Source organism: Schistocerca serialis, chromosome 2 (assembly GCF_023864345.2).
Source record: "Schistocerca serialis cubense isolate TAMUIC-IGC-003099 chromosome 2, iqSchSeri2.2, whole genome shotgun sequence".
In the NCBI taxonomy this organism is placed as follows: Eukaryota; Metazoa; Arthropoda; class Insecta; order Orthoptera; family Acrididae; genus Schistocerca; species Schistocerca serialis.
In genome coordinates, this window is record NC_064639.1 from 1122193772 (window position 1) to 1122208618 (window position 14847).

Here is a 14847-nt window from a genome sequence, read left to right on the forward strand (position 1 = left end):
TTACGCTGCTGGAGGGAATTCTTTAACACAAACATGCGCCTGGGGCAGTCTTGACGCAAGTGACCACTCTCATTACAGATATGACAGGTCGGTGTTTGGCCAATGTAAGTAACGTGAGCCTTATAGTCACAAACAAGTATATGGGATGGAATATTTTGCTTGACATGCATTTCTACAGATCGAACGCCACTGTAACATTGCAACCTATGTTGACTTGACCACCGTTCATGTCGAATCTGTTTAACGTCACCGAATTTGGACAGTATCTCCTTTAGATAACAATTTTCTACTTCAGGGGGTAAGTTAAAAATACGCACGTTCGTGTAGTCTACATCGGCATTGGAAATGAGCACTGTACTTACAGAGTCGTCCCGGTGTCGGAAAATAGCACATCCTCCGTGCTTCGTCATGATCTTCTCCAGTAATACAGGATTCAGTAATTTAACAAAGAAACAATACTGCTCGGTATCATAATAGGCGGTGTGCACTTGGTCAGACGTAATCCCAATAACATCAACGATCCAATCATATATCTCCAGTGAACTCGGTTGCACAGATCAGGTGGACTTGTCGAAATCAAAACGGAGTGTACACTTTCGCGGAAATAACCTGGACATTGCAGCAGATAGCGAGCAGTTAACCCGCTACAATAAGACCGCAACAAAAATACAAATGGAAAACAATATAAACTGCAGAATAACACAACACTTGCAAACAGAAATATGAGTGTAAACACGCCTTGTGAACACGCGGCGGAGGGGAGCACTGATACGTCCGACCAGCACGGTGTCGCAAGCGCGACTGCGAGCTGCCGCTGGGCTCGCACTGCCTACTGCTGAGAAAGTGATTGCTTTTGCTGATATGACTTGCAATAACGACTGCGCGAAACGCCGCTATCTCGTTAGGGGTGCTACGGCAGACACCCTCTCGAGCACCCCGAAGACTTCTTGAGCCCTCGGCTGTGATGGGTTCCAGGCTGACAAAAGAACTGTCTGTGCATTCGTGGACTAGAGAAAGGCTGAGGCAAGTTCGAGTGAACAAGGATGGACTCCTCGGGTCGCTGCCGCTGGGCTCGCACTGCCTGCTGCTGAGAAAGTGATTGCTTTTGCTGATATGACTTGCAATAACGACTGCGCGAAACGCCGCTATCTCGTTAGGGGTGCTACGGCAGACACCCTCTCGAGCACCCCGAAGACTTCTTGAGCCCTCGGCTGTGATGGGTTCCAGGCTGACAAAAGAACTGTCTGTGCATTCGTGGACTAGAGAAAGGCTGAGGCAAGTTCGAGTGAACAAGGATGGACTCCTCGGGTCGCTGCCGCTGGGCTCGCACTGCCTGCTGCTGAGAAAGTGATTGCTTTTGCTGATATGACTTGCAATAACGACTGCGCGAAACGCCGCTATCTCGTTAGGGGTGCTACGGCAGACACCCTCTCGAGCACCCCGAAGACTTCTTGAGCCCTCGGCTGTGATGGGTTCCAGGCTGACAAAAGAACTGTCGTGTGTGCATTCGCGGACTAGAGAAAGGCTGAGGCAAGTTCGAGTGAACAAGGATGGACTCCTGGGCTATTGGTACCTTCATGTAGAGCTGCCGCTGGGCTCGCACTGCCTACTGCTGAGAAAGTGATTGCTTTTGCTGATATGACTTGCAATAACGACTGCGCGAAACGCCGCTATCTCGTTAGGGGTGCTACGGCAGACACCCTCTCGAGCACCCCGAAGACTTCTTGAGCCCTCGGCTGTGTTGGGTTCCAGGCTGACAAAAGAACTGTCGTGTGTGCATTCGTGGACTAGAGAAAGGCTGAGGCAAGTTCGAGTGAACAAGGATGGACTCCTCGGGTCCGTCGTTTCCGTAGTGTAGCGGTTATCACGTCTGCTTCACACGCAGAAGGTCCCCGGTTCGATCCCGGGCGGGAACAGTATTTTCTTGCCTATGTCGTATTGTCCTCCAATGAGCCACGTCGTGTGTGGATCTGCTGCATGTCCCTTCGTTTTGCAAGTACCACATTTATTGAATTTTTTAGTTACGATGGCAACATCACTACAAGTTGTCTGTGAAGTAAGGTGCACACAAGCAGTTTCCGTGGTGTAGCGGTTATCACGTCTGCCTAACACGCAGAAGGTCCCCGGTTCGATCCCGGGCGGAAACACTTTTTCATCACTTTAAGCAAGACTTACTAACATGCATCTGCTACCATCTGTACCCGAAACCTTCGTAATCGCCTTCACGCGTCGGACCAGAGTGTCAATTGCTCACATCGAATAAGAAATTCATTTGATATTGACGGCGAGCTTTTTGCGCTGACTCAGCCACTGACGTGCGATCAGTTTGCACAAAACGCTAGGGCTCGTCCGGGATTTGAACCCGGGACCTCCTGCACCCTAAGCAGGAATCATACCCCTAGACCAACTTTTTTTTTTTTTTTTTTTTGATTCGAACCCACGCGTGCAGAGCACATTGGATTAGCAGTCCAACGCCTTAACCACTTTTTTTTTTTTTTTTTTTTTTCTTACGCCTTAACCACTTTTTTTTCTTATTATTATTATTTTTTTTTTTTTTTACGGGCCTCCCAACTCCCCTTATAGCCCGGCCTTGCGCTCTCCATAATTGCCGTCGTTGGCGAGCTTCTGTGGCTGTACAATTAGTTGATGTAGCTCCCCCGATGACAATGAACGTGGGTTTTCCCCCGTTGATCCAGATATTCCTGCGTAAGAGCAAGTAGTTCCTCCGGATGGTCCAATACGTGGAAACATACATGCGAAATGAAAAATGAATAAATTCCTCCAAAGTAATGCAACGGAATGTATTGGTATGCAGCGAACAGCACACATACGGGGGAAAAAAAAGGGAAAAGAGAAAAAAGAAAAAACATCCCTAGAAAAACTAGTAAAAACAAGAACCTTAACTTCAAATTTAAAGTAATTCGACCCGTGCGTCATGGAAAGCCGTACCTGGAATGCACCACATCAACCAACTTGAAACTGAAAACGCCGATTGACCACCTCGGTCATTTCCACACAGCAGTAAAAAAAAAGCAAATTTAAAGACACAACGAGAGCACATAAAAAAAAGGAACAATTGGTAAAAGTATGCCCCATGTGAGGCTCGAACTCACAACCCCGGCATTGCTCACGGCTACTGCCTTATAAGGACCGTGCGCCAACCAATTGCGCCACTTTTTTTTTTTTTTTTTTTTTTTTTTTTTTTTTTTTAAATGAAACCCGTAACCTTCTATGAAAATAAATTGGAATGGTGAAAAAGACAACGAAAAGACTTCGCCCTTGGGCATAGTAGAAGTGCTGCTCGAAGAATAAACGTAACATAAACACAGCTTCGTATCTCACTCAATGAAAGTTCCTGTAGCCAGTGTCCAGCGAGTCAGTGAAAGCCGCAGTGTGAGGGGGAGTCCGGACGCGACACAGAAGCAGTGGGGCCTCTTCGCGGCACCACTGGTGTCCCGCGGCCCGGCCTCACCCCTTCACACTCAGTTGACCTATCCGATACCCATGCGATGAAACGCTATTTTAAGCATATTGCCGAAGAGTTTCCCATGATTCGGGTACGTACATGTTTTGGCGAATTCGATATCCATAAACATCTTGAATTCCAAATAATTGTCACCGCCAAAATTATTAAAGACGTAGCTGGAATAGGTACCCAGCAACCACAAAACTGCATTGTTTTTCGTCTGCGGATAAAAATGCACATCAGGACGAGACAGTGGTGCTGACGAAACATTGGCGGTTGTAGTCCTGGTAATAAGAGCTATTTTTTGTCGAAGCCAAACCCAGTTCTGGAGACGGTCCCCGCAGGTGTAACGGTGGATAACTGTATCCGTCAGTTGGCAGCGACGACAGAGAGGGGTGTCACTGAGCCCGATTTTATGTAACCTCTCGTTCGTGCTAACCACATCATTGATGGCTTTGTACCAGGCAGTGCGAGCATCGGAACTGAGGACACGGGAACTGACATTGCGCCATACAATATCCCAGTTCATGCCACCGAGCTTCGTTGCCAAAGGATTCGTTCCTTCGTGTTGTCTCCAGTCCGCTATTATGGCTTGTGCAGTTAAACGTTGAGAGTTCATGACCTCTTTACCGATGTAGCTCCGTGAAAGGTAATAATCTCTGATATGTTTTAGCCGATAACTGATGGGTTGAATATTCAGCGGTGGGTCAAGACTTTGCGGCCTGACGGCAGTGAATAATTGCGCTGTAATGCCGGAAGGATCATTGTTAATTATAGCGGTCGTCCTTGTAACATAGAGAGCCATCGCTTTCACCTTGATATCTACTAATCCCATCCCTCCATTCTGGGGGTGGAGTGTCGCAGTTTTGGCAGACACGCGAAAAATTTCCCCTCTCCAAATAAAATTGGTCACCTTCGACATAATTTGCTTAGCAATGACTGCAGGCAGTGGCAGGAGCTGCGCCGTGTAGAAGGCTTTGGATAAAATACAGGAGTTGACCAGATGAATCCGATCAAATTGATTGAGGCTTCTGTGGGAATGGTCAATGAGAGCACCGTTAAGTTTACGCACTATTTCCCTCCAGTTTGCCGCCGCCATCTTTAAAGAGGACGCCGTCAATATGATGCCGAGAGCCTTGTGGACGCTGACTTCCTGAGCGTAGCCAACTCGCAAATGCTGGAGGCCACAGAGGTTAATAAATTTACTTTTCTTGTCATTCAATTTAGCCCCCGACGCCAAACAGTATTGCTGGAGGTGAGCCGCTAAAGTGGTGACGTCATTCTCATTGCGGACAACCACACCCACATCGTCGGCATAGGCGCCTACGACAGTTTTTTCTCCTGAAAGTGTTAGCCCTGTGAGTTTCGCCTGCAGTTGGAGTAACAGAGGTTCGAGTGAAAGAACAAAAAGTAACATGGACAAAGGGCTGCCATGTGGAATCCCTCTGTTGATTTGTATCGGTTGGGTTAGTTGCGAGTTGACAGAAAGCCTTGCGTTGATCCCCAGTGCCATGTTTGTGATCATGTCAATCGCGTTCTGCAAGAAACCGAATCTTTTCATGGTTTCAAGGAGGTACTCGTGAGCGACGAGGTCAAAGGCTTTAAAAAAGTCCAGAAAGATCAGCCCACACTTCACGTTACTGGCGTTCGTTAACGCAATGATATCCCGGTAAAAAGCTGCCGTGTGCAATACAGTTCTCCCGAAGGCACATGTCTGCTGACGTCCAATGAATTTAGCAGTGAGGGGCATCATTCGCGTGTTGATTGCACGGGCGACTATTTTATAATCGGAGTTTAACAATGAAATGGGGCGGAAGTTGGCGATATTTTTGGTACCTCTGCCTTTAGGGATAAGCACAATTGTGCATTCCTTAAAGGCAAGTGGTATAGGCTTCCCTTGAAAAACTTCGTTCACTAATTGGGTGATTTTGTCCCCGATGATGTGCCAATACCTCCTGTAGAATTCAATGGGTAATCCGTCAGGACCAGGGGACTTCCTGATCGGCGAGTGGCAGACAATCTCCAAAACATCTTTATTACTAAATTCTAATGAAATTGTGTCATTGTCTTCTCTAGTTATAGTAGAGGAAATGGCACTAAACAGTTCGTCAGAGCAGCCGTCATGAGTAGCCGCTGACGTGTAGGTGTCAACAAAATAGTCGTGTAGTGCCTTGATAATCTCTCGCTGGGTGTCGACAGTCGTGCCATCACCGAGTTTCAGGGCCTCAATAAAAGTCCTCCTTCTGTTCTTAGCATGTTTGACAAGGTGGTATAGAGCGGCTGTTTCATCGTCCCTGACCGACTTCACTTTAGATTTGATCTTAAGACCTTCCAGTTGCATCCTCTTAAGATTGATTAATTTCGCCTTTATTTTTCGAATGTCGTCTATTCTGGTGTGCGCGGCGTCGGCTCTATCACAGAGGTCGCGTAAGATAGTGTAGTAGAACTCCATCGTCTTCTTTATCGCGGCTGCTCTTTCAATACCGAAGAATATAACAACTTTTCGCAGTTTGGGTTTTGCATGCTGAGTCCACCACGCTATGGTGCTACGAAAGTTTGCGGTAGTGCGCAAGCACTGCTCCCAAGCGCGTCGCACCGCCGCCTCTAGGTCAGCATCCGTTAATAAGGAGACGTTCAAGTTCCATTGATTTTTATACCAACGCGTGGGTTGTGGCAGCAAATTCAGGCACGCAACGACACCACTGTGATCAGAGAAGCTGGAGGGTATTGTTTCAATTTGTAACAAGACATTCTCTAAAACGTCGGAAACATAAATCCTGTCAATTCTGCTGCAGGAATTCGCGACGATGTGTGTGAATCGTACCAAGGTCGGGTACCTAATTTCCCACGCGTCTTTCAGTTTGAGGTCGGTCACGAGACGCTTTAATTCAGGCGAATAATTAAAATTCGGGGACTGATCTTTCTGGGATAAAACACAATTAAAATCACCTCCAATAATAACACGTTCGGGATTTTTCCGTAACAAATAGATGATTTGTTCCGTAAAAAAGTTTGCTCGTTCCGCCCTATAGGTACTGCCAGAAGGCGCGTACAAGTTAATGATGGTGACGCCAAAAACGGTGACACCCACACCTCTACCGGAAACTAACTTGTCAACCTGAGTGGCGGGAATGCCTTCTCTAAGTAAGATGGCAGTCCCCACGTTCGAGTCGGGGGAAAAATTTGTAATAGCAACAAAACCAGGAAGAGTTAAGTGTGGCATGGCCACCTCCTTCAAAAGAGCGATATCTGTTCCCGACTCATAGAGATATTGTTTTAAGGCACTCAGTTTCACCTCCGACCGGATTTTATTAATATTTAATGTCGTGATCGTATAGGCCTGCGACATTATGACAGTACGTGGAAGAGGCGGAAGGAGCAAATATCTTTAAGGGGCAACATCTTCATGCCATTCCATATTTGTGGGCGGGAAATTCGTGTCTGTGACGTCACTGAGTTGTATTCTTGCGTCTTTGTTCTTACTCTTTTTACGCACAGCAATTACATTAGGTTGCACTCGGATCCTGGGGCGGACACTGTGGAGCACCTCCGCAGCCGGCGGCGTGGGAGGGTCGTGGGTGATGTCAAGCTGCTCTCCCGGCACATCCCTCGAAGGGATGGCACGCGGCGACACCGCCGGCGAGCGAGCAGCTGAACTATCACTCGCACTATCAGCCTGTTTGGCAACAGTCTCTGCCCGCAGCTGTTTGTTGTCACCGACAGACCCGGACAGCTGTGTTTGTATTATTTCCTAGAGTTGTTGACATTCCCCTTGTTGTGAGTCCTGAACCGAAGCGGCTGCCACGTGATGTGTACCGTTTGCGCCCAGAGATGTTTGTATACCACCATCACAGGCCTCTGTGTGTGTACTTCCTGCAGGAATGTGAGCCACACGGACAGGTTGGTCGGCCTGAGTTGGCTGTCGCGGAAGTTCTAAGGCACTAGCCAGCGGCAACTGCTTAACTTCCACGGAAGTATCGGCACTTGAAATTGTGGGAGGAGAAGCGTCCACAATAGCCTCACCGATCGGACCTTTCGCTTCCGAGCCGGATTCCCGATCGTCCTTTTTCGCGGTCTCATGCGCACTAGAGGTGTCGGTATCAGAGCCACTGCTGTCACAAGTTCGGCGCCTCTTATTGGTCGCGGCATCGAGTTTTGCAGGGGGCAACGCACCTTTGTCTCTCCGAACCAGAACCGGAAACTCATCAGAACGAATTTCTTGTTGCTGTTCCGAAGGCATTTCAGAACTAGGGAGCCCAATCTCCGTCATCGGCTTGGCGGCCACTACATCCGCCAAAGTAAGCCTTTTACGCTGCTGGAGGGAATTCTTTAACACAAACATGCGCCTGGGGCAGTCTTGACGCAAGTGACCACTCTCATTACAGATATGACAGGTCGGTGTTTGGCCAATATAAGTAACGTGAGCCTTATAGTCACAAACAAGTATATGGGATGGAATATTCTGCTTGACATGCATTTCTACAGATCGAACGCCACTGTAACATTGCAACCTATGTTGACTTGACCACCGTTCGAGTCGAATCTGTTTAATGTCACCGAATTTGGACAGGACCTCCTTTAGATAACAATTTTCTACCTCAGGGGGTAAGTTGAAAATACGCACGTTCGTGTAGTCTACATCGGCATTGGAAATGAGCACTGTACTTACAGAGTCGTCCCGGTGTCGGAAAATAGCACTTCCTCCGTGCTTCGTCATGATCTTCTCCAGTAAGACAGGATTCAGTAATTTAACAAAGAAACAATACTGCTCGGTATCATAATAGGCGGTGTGCACTTGGTCAGATGTAATTCCAATAACATCAACGATCCAGTCATGTATCTCCAGTGAACTCGGTTGCACAGATCGGGTGGACTTGTCGAAATCAAAACGGAGTGTACACTTTCGCGGAAATAACCTGGACATTGCAGCAGATAGCGAGCGGTGAACCCGCTACAATAAGACCGCAACAAAAATACAAATGGAAAACGATATAAACTGCAGAATAACACAACACTTGCAAACAGAAATATGAGTGGAAAACACGCCTTGTGAACACGCGGTGGAGCGGAGCACTGACACGTCCGACCAGCACGGTGTCGCAAGCGCGACTGGACCAACGAGCCCTGTGACACGTCGAATGCCAATTATCCCAGTCCCTCGATGTCGTCCAGGGTGCCCTGGAAGTCTCGTGTACGCTGGCGGGATGGGGGCGGCGCGAATTCCCGCGGTCGGCGGCCTTCCTGGGCTATTGGTACCTTCATGTAGAGCTGCCGCTGGGCTCGCACTGCCTGCTGCTGAGAAAGTGATTGCTTTTGCTGATATGACTTGCAATAACGACTGCGCGAAACGCCGCTATCTCGTTAGGGGTGCTACGGCAGACACCCTCTCGAGCACCCCGAAGACTTCTTGAGCCCTCGGCTGTGATGGGTTCCAGGCTGACAAAAGAACTGTCGTGTGTGCATTCGCGGACGAGAGAAAGTCTGAGGCAAGTTCGAGTGAACATGGATGGACTCCTCGGGTCCGTCGTTTCCGTAGTGTAGCGGTTATCACGTCTGCTTCACACGCAGAAGGTCCCCGGTTCGATCCCGGGCGGGAACAGTATTTTCCTGCCTATGTCGTATTGTCCTCCAATGAGCCACGTCGTGTGTGGATCTGCTGCATGTCCCTTCGTTTTGCAAGTACCACATTTATTGAATTTTTTAGTTACGATGGCAACATCACTACAAGTTGTCTGTGAAGTAAGGTGCACACAAGCAGTTTCCGTGGTGTAGCGGTTATCACGTCTGCCTAACACGCAGAAGGTCCCCGGTTCGATCCCGGGCGGAAACACTTTTTCATCACTTTAAGCAAGACGTACTAACATGCATCTGCTACCATCTGTACCCGAAACCTTCGTAATCGCCTTCACGCGTCGGACCCGAGTGTCAATTGCTCACATCGAATAAGAAATTCATTTGATATTGACGGCGAGCTTTTTGCGCTGACTCAGCCACTGACGTGCGATCAGTTTGCACAAAACGCTAGGGCTCGTCCGGGATTTGAACCCGGGACCTCCTGCACCCTAAGCAGGAATCATACCCCTAGACCAACTTTTTTTTTTTTTTTTTCTTTACGGGCCTCCCAACTCCCCTTATAGCCCGGCCTTGCGCTCTCCATAATTGCCGTCGTTGGCGAGCTTCTGTGGCTGTACAATTAGTTGATGTAGCTCCCCCGATGACAATGAACGTGGGTGTTCCCCCGTTGATCCAGATATTCCTGCGTAAGAGCAAGTAGTTCCTCCGGATGGTCCAATACGTGGAAACATACATGCGAAATGAAAAATGAATAAATTCCTCCAAAGTAATGCAACGGAATGTATTGGTATGCAGCGAACAGCACACATACGGGGGAAAAAAAAGGGAAAAGAGAAAAAAGAAAAAACATCCCTAGAAAAACTAGTAAAAACAAGAACCTTAACTTCAAATTTAAAGTAATTCGACCCGTGCGTCATGGAAAGCCGTACCTGGAATCCACCACATCAACCAACTTGAAACTGAAAACGCCGATTGACCACCTCGGTCATTTCCACACAGCAGTAAAAAAAAAAAAGCAAATTTAAAGACACAACGAGAGCACATAAAAAAAGGAACAATTGGTAAAAGTATGCCCCATGTGAGGCTCGAACTCACAACCCCGGCATTGCTCACGGCTACTGCGTGATAAGGACCGTGCGCCAACCAATTGCGCCACTTTTTTTTTTTTTTTTTTTTTTTTTTTTTTTTTTTTTTTTTAACGAAACCCGTAACCTTCTATGAAAATAAATTGGAATGGTGAAAAAGACAACGAAAAGACTTCGCCCTTGGGCATAGTAGAAGTGCTGCTCGAAGAATAAACGTAACATAAACACAGCGTCGTATCTCACTCAATGAAAGTTCCTGTAGCCAGTGTCCAGCGAGTCAGTGAAAGCCGCAGTGTGAGGGGGAGTCCGGACGCGAGACAGAAGCAGTGGGGCCTCTTCGCGGCACCACTGGTGTCCCGCGGCCCGGCCTCACCCCTTCACACTCAGTTGACCTATCCGATACCCATGCGATGAAACGCTATTTTAAGCATATTGCCGAAAAGTTTCCCATGATTCGGGTACGTACATGTTTTGGCGAATTCGATATCCATAAACATCTTGAATTCCAAATAATTGTCACCGCCAAAATTATTAAAGACGTAGCTGGAATAGGTACCCAGCAACCACAAAACTGCATTGTTTTCCGTCTGCGGATAAAAATGCACATCAGGACGAGACAGTAGTGCTGACGAAACATTGGCGGTTGTAGTCCTGGTAATAAGAGCTATTTGTTGTCGAAGCCAAACCCAGTTCTGGAGACGGTCCCCGCAGGTGTAACGGTGGATAACTGTATCCGTCAGTTGGCAGCGACGACAGAGAGGGGTGTCACTGAGCCCGATTTTATGTAACCTCTCGTTCGTGCTAACCACATCATTGATGGCTTTGTACCAGGCAGTGCGAGCATCGGAACTGAGGACACGGGAACTGACATTGCGCCATACAATATCCCAGTTCATGCCACCGAGCTTCGTTGCCAAAGGATTCGTTCCTTCGTGTTGTCTCCAGTCCGCTATTATGGCTTGTGCAGTTAAACGTTGAGAGTTTATGACCTCTTTACCGATGTAGCTCCGTGAAAGGTAATAATCTCTGATATGTTTTAGCCGATAACTGATGGGCTGAATATTCAGCGGTGGGTCAAGACTTTGCGGCCTGACGGCAGTGAATAATTGCGCTGTAATGCCGGAAGGATCATTGTTAATTATAGCGGTCGTCCTTGTAACATAGAGAGCCATCTCTTTCACCTTGATATCTACTAATCCCATCCCTCCATTCTGGGGGTGGAGTGTCGCAGTTTTGGCAGACACGCGAAAAATTTCCCCTCTCCAAATAAAATTGGTCACCTTCGACATAATTTGCTTAGCAATGACTGCAGGCAGTGGCAGGAGCTGCGCCGTGTAGAAGGCTTTGGATAAAATACAGGAGTTGACCAGATGAATCCGATCAAATTGATTGAGGCTTCTGTGGGAATTGTCAACGAGAGCACCGTTAAGTTTACGCACTATTTCCCTCCAGTTTGCCGCCGCCATCTTTAAAGAGGACGCCGTCAATATGATGCCGAGAGCCTTGTGGACGCTGACTTCCTGAGCGTAGCCGACTCGCAAATGCTGGAGGCCACAGAGGTTAATAAATTTACTTTTCGTGTCATTCAATTTAGCCCCCGACGCCAAACAGTATTGGTGGAGGTGAGCCGCTAAAGTGGTGACGTCATTCTCATTGCGGACAACCACACCCACATCGTCGGCATAGGCGCCTACGACAGTTTTTTCTCCTGAAAGTGTTAGCCCTGTGAGTTTCGCCTGCAGTTGGAGTAACAGAGGTTCGAGTGAAAGAACAAAAAGTAACATGGACAAAGGGCTGCCTTGTGCAATCCCTCTGTTGATTTGAATCGGTTGGGTTAGTTGCGAGTTGACAGAAAGTCTCGCGTTGATCCCCAGTGCCATGTTTTTGATCATGTCAATCGCGTTCTGCAAGAAACCGAATCTTTTCATGGTTTCAAGGAGGTACTCGTGAGTGACGAGGTCAAAGGCTTTAAAAAAGTCCAGAAAGATCAGCCCACACTTCACGTTACTGGCGCTCGTTAAAGCAATGATATCCCGGTAGAAAGCTGCCGTTTGCAATACATTTCTCCCGAAGGCACATGTCTGCTGACGTCCAATGAATTTTGCAGTGAGGGGCATCATTCGCGTGTTGATTGCACGGGCGACTATTTTATAATCGGAGTTTAACAATGAAATGGGGCGGAAGTTGGCGATATTTTTGGTACCTCTGCTTTTAGGGAGAAGCACAATTGTGCATTCCTTAAAGGCAAGTGGTACAGGCTGCCCTTGAAAAACTTCGTTCACTAATTGGGTGATTTTGTCCCCGATGATGTGCCAATACCTCCTGTAAAATTCAATGGGTAATCCGTCAGGACCAGGGGACTTCCTGATCGGCGAGTGGCAGACAATCTCCAAAACATCTTTATTACTAAATTCCAAAGAAATGGTGTCATTGTCTTCTCTAGTTATAGTAGAGGAAATGGCACTAAACAGTTCGTCATAGCAGTCTTCATGAGTAGCCGCTGACGTGTAGGTGTCAACAAAATAGTCGTGTAGTGCCTTGATAATCTCTCGCTGGGTGTCGACAGTCGTGCCATCACCGAGCTTCAGGGCCTCAATAAAGGTCCTCCTTCTGTTCTTAGCATGTTTGACAAGGTGGTATAGAGCGGCTGTTTCATCGTCCCTGACCGACTTCACTTTAGATTTGATCTTAAGACCTTCCAGTTGCATCCTCTTAAGATTGATTAATTTCACCTTTATTTTTCGAATGTCGTCTATTCTGGTGTTCGCGGCGTCGGCTCTATCACAGAGGTCGCGTAGGATAGTGTAGTAGAACTCCATCGTCTTCTTTATCGCGGCTGCTCTGTCAATACCGAAGAATATAACAACTTTTCGCAGTTTGGGTTTTGCATGCTGAGTCCACCACGCTATGGTGCTACGAAAGTTTGTGGTAGCGCGCAAGGACTGCTGCCAAGCGCGTCGCACCGCCGCCTCTAGGTCAGCATCCGTTAATAAGGAGACGTTCAAGTTCCATTGATTTTTATACCAACGCGTTGGTTGTGGCACCAAATTCAGGCACGCAACGACACCACTGTGATCAGAGAAACTGGAGGGTATCGTTTCAATTTGTAACAAGACATTCTCTAAAACGTCGGAAACATAAATCCTGTCAATTCTGCTGCAGGAATTCGCGACAATATGTGTGAATCGTACCAAGGTCGGGTACCTAATTTCCCACGCGTCTTTCAGTTTGAGGTCGGTCACGAGACGCTTTAATTCAGGCGAATAATTAAAATTCGGGGACTGATCTTTCTGGGATAAAACACAATTAAAATCACCTCCAATGATAACACGTTCGGGATTTTTCCGTAACAAATAGATGATTTGTTCCTTAAAAAAGTTTGCTCGTTCCGATCTATAGGTACTGCCAGAAGGCGCGTACAAGTTAATGATGGTGACGCCAAAAACGGTGACACCCACACCTCTACCGGAATCTAACTTGTCAACCTGAGTGGCGGGAATGCCTTCTCTAAGTAAGATGGCAGGCCCCACGTTCGAGTCGGGGGAAAAATTTGTAATAGCAACAAAACCAGGAAGAGTTAAGTGTGGCATGGCCACCTCCTGCAAAAGAGCGATATCGGTTCCCGACTCATAGAGATATTGTTTTAAGGCACTCAGTTTCACCTCCGACCGGATTTTATTAATATTTAATGTCGTGATCGTATATGCCTGCGACATAATGACAGTACGTTGGAGAGGCGGAAGGAGCAAATATCTTTAAAGGGCAACATCTTCATGCCATTCCATATTTGTGGCCGGGAAATTCGTGTCTGTGACGTCACTGAGTTGTATTCTTGCGTCTTTGTTCTTACTCTTTTTACGCACAGCATTTACATTAGGTTGCACTCGGATCCTGGGGCGGACACTGTGGAGCACCTCCGCAGCCGGTGGCGTGGGAGGGTCGTGGGTGACGTCAAGCTGCTCTCCCGGCACATCCCGCGAAGGGATCGCACGCGGCGACACCGCCGGCGAGCGAGCAGCTGAACTATCACCCGCACTATCAGCCTGTTTGGCAACATTCTCTGCCCGCAGCGGTTTGTTGTCACCGACAGACCCGGACAGCTGTGTTTGTATCATTTCCTGGAGTTGTTGACATTCCCCTTGTTGTGAGTCCTGAACCGAAGCGGCTGCCACGTGATGTGTACCGTCGGCGCTCAGAGATGTTTGTATACCACCATCACAGGCCTCTGTGTGTGCACTTCCTGCAGGAATGTGAGCCACACGTACAGGTTGGTCGGCCTGTGTTGGCTGTCGCGGAAGTTCTAAGGCACTAGTGAGCGGCAACTGCTTAACTTCCACGGAAGTATCGGCACTTGAAATTGTGGGAGGAGAAGCGTCCACAATAGCCTCACCTATTGGAGCTTTCGCTTCCGAGCCGGATTCCCGATCGTCCTTTATCGCGGTCTCATGCGCACTAGAGGTGTCGTTATCAGAGCCACTGCTGTCACAAGTTCTGCGCCTCTTATTGGTCGGGGCATCGAGTTTTGCAGGGGGCAGCGCACCTTTTTCTCTCCGAACCAGAACCGGAAATTCATCAGAGCGAATTTCTTGTTGCTGTTCCGAAGGCATTTCAGAACTAGGGAGCCCAATCTCGGTCATCGGCTTGGCCGCCACTACATCCGCCAAAGCAAGCCTTTTACGCTTCTGGAGGGAATTCTTTAACACAAACATGCGCCTGGGGCAG

At 47.9% G+C, this 14847-nt stretch overlaps 4 non-coding genes across 4 annotated transcripts; all 4 read left to right on the forward strand.

The window, feature by feature from the left end:
* The first annotated feature begins 1843 nt into the window (after positions 1 to 1843).
* On the forward strand, positions 1844 to 1916 carry Trnav-cac (transfer RNA valine (anticodon CAC)). Its single transcript has one exon. It is a non-coding gene; the product is annotated as a tRNA-Val (tRNA).
* Positions 1917 to 2074: 158 nt separating this feature from the next.
* On the forward strand, positions 2075 to 2147 carry Trnav-aac (transfer RNA valine (anticodon AAC)). The gene has a single exon. It is a non-coding gene; the product is annotated as a tRNA-Val (tRNA).
* A 6845-nt stretch (positions 2148 to 8992) lies between these two features.
* Trnav-cac (transfer RNA valine (anticodon CAC)) lies at positions 8993 to 9065 on the forward strand. The gene has a single exon. It is a non-coding gene; the product is annotated as a tRNA-Val (tRNA).
* Positions 9066 to 9223: 158 nt separating this feature from the next.
* On the forward strand, positions 9224 to 9296 carry Trnav-aac (transfer RNA valine (anticodon AAC)). Its single transcript has one exon. It is a non-coding gene; the product is annotated as a tRNA-Val (tRNA).
* The last annotated feature ends 5551 nt before the right edge of the window (positions 9297 to 14847 follow it).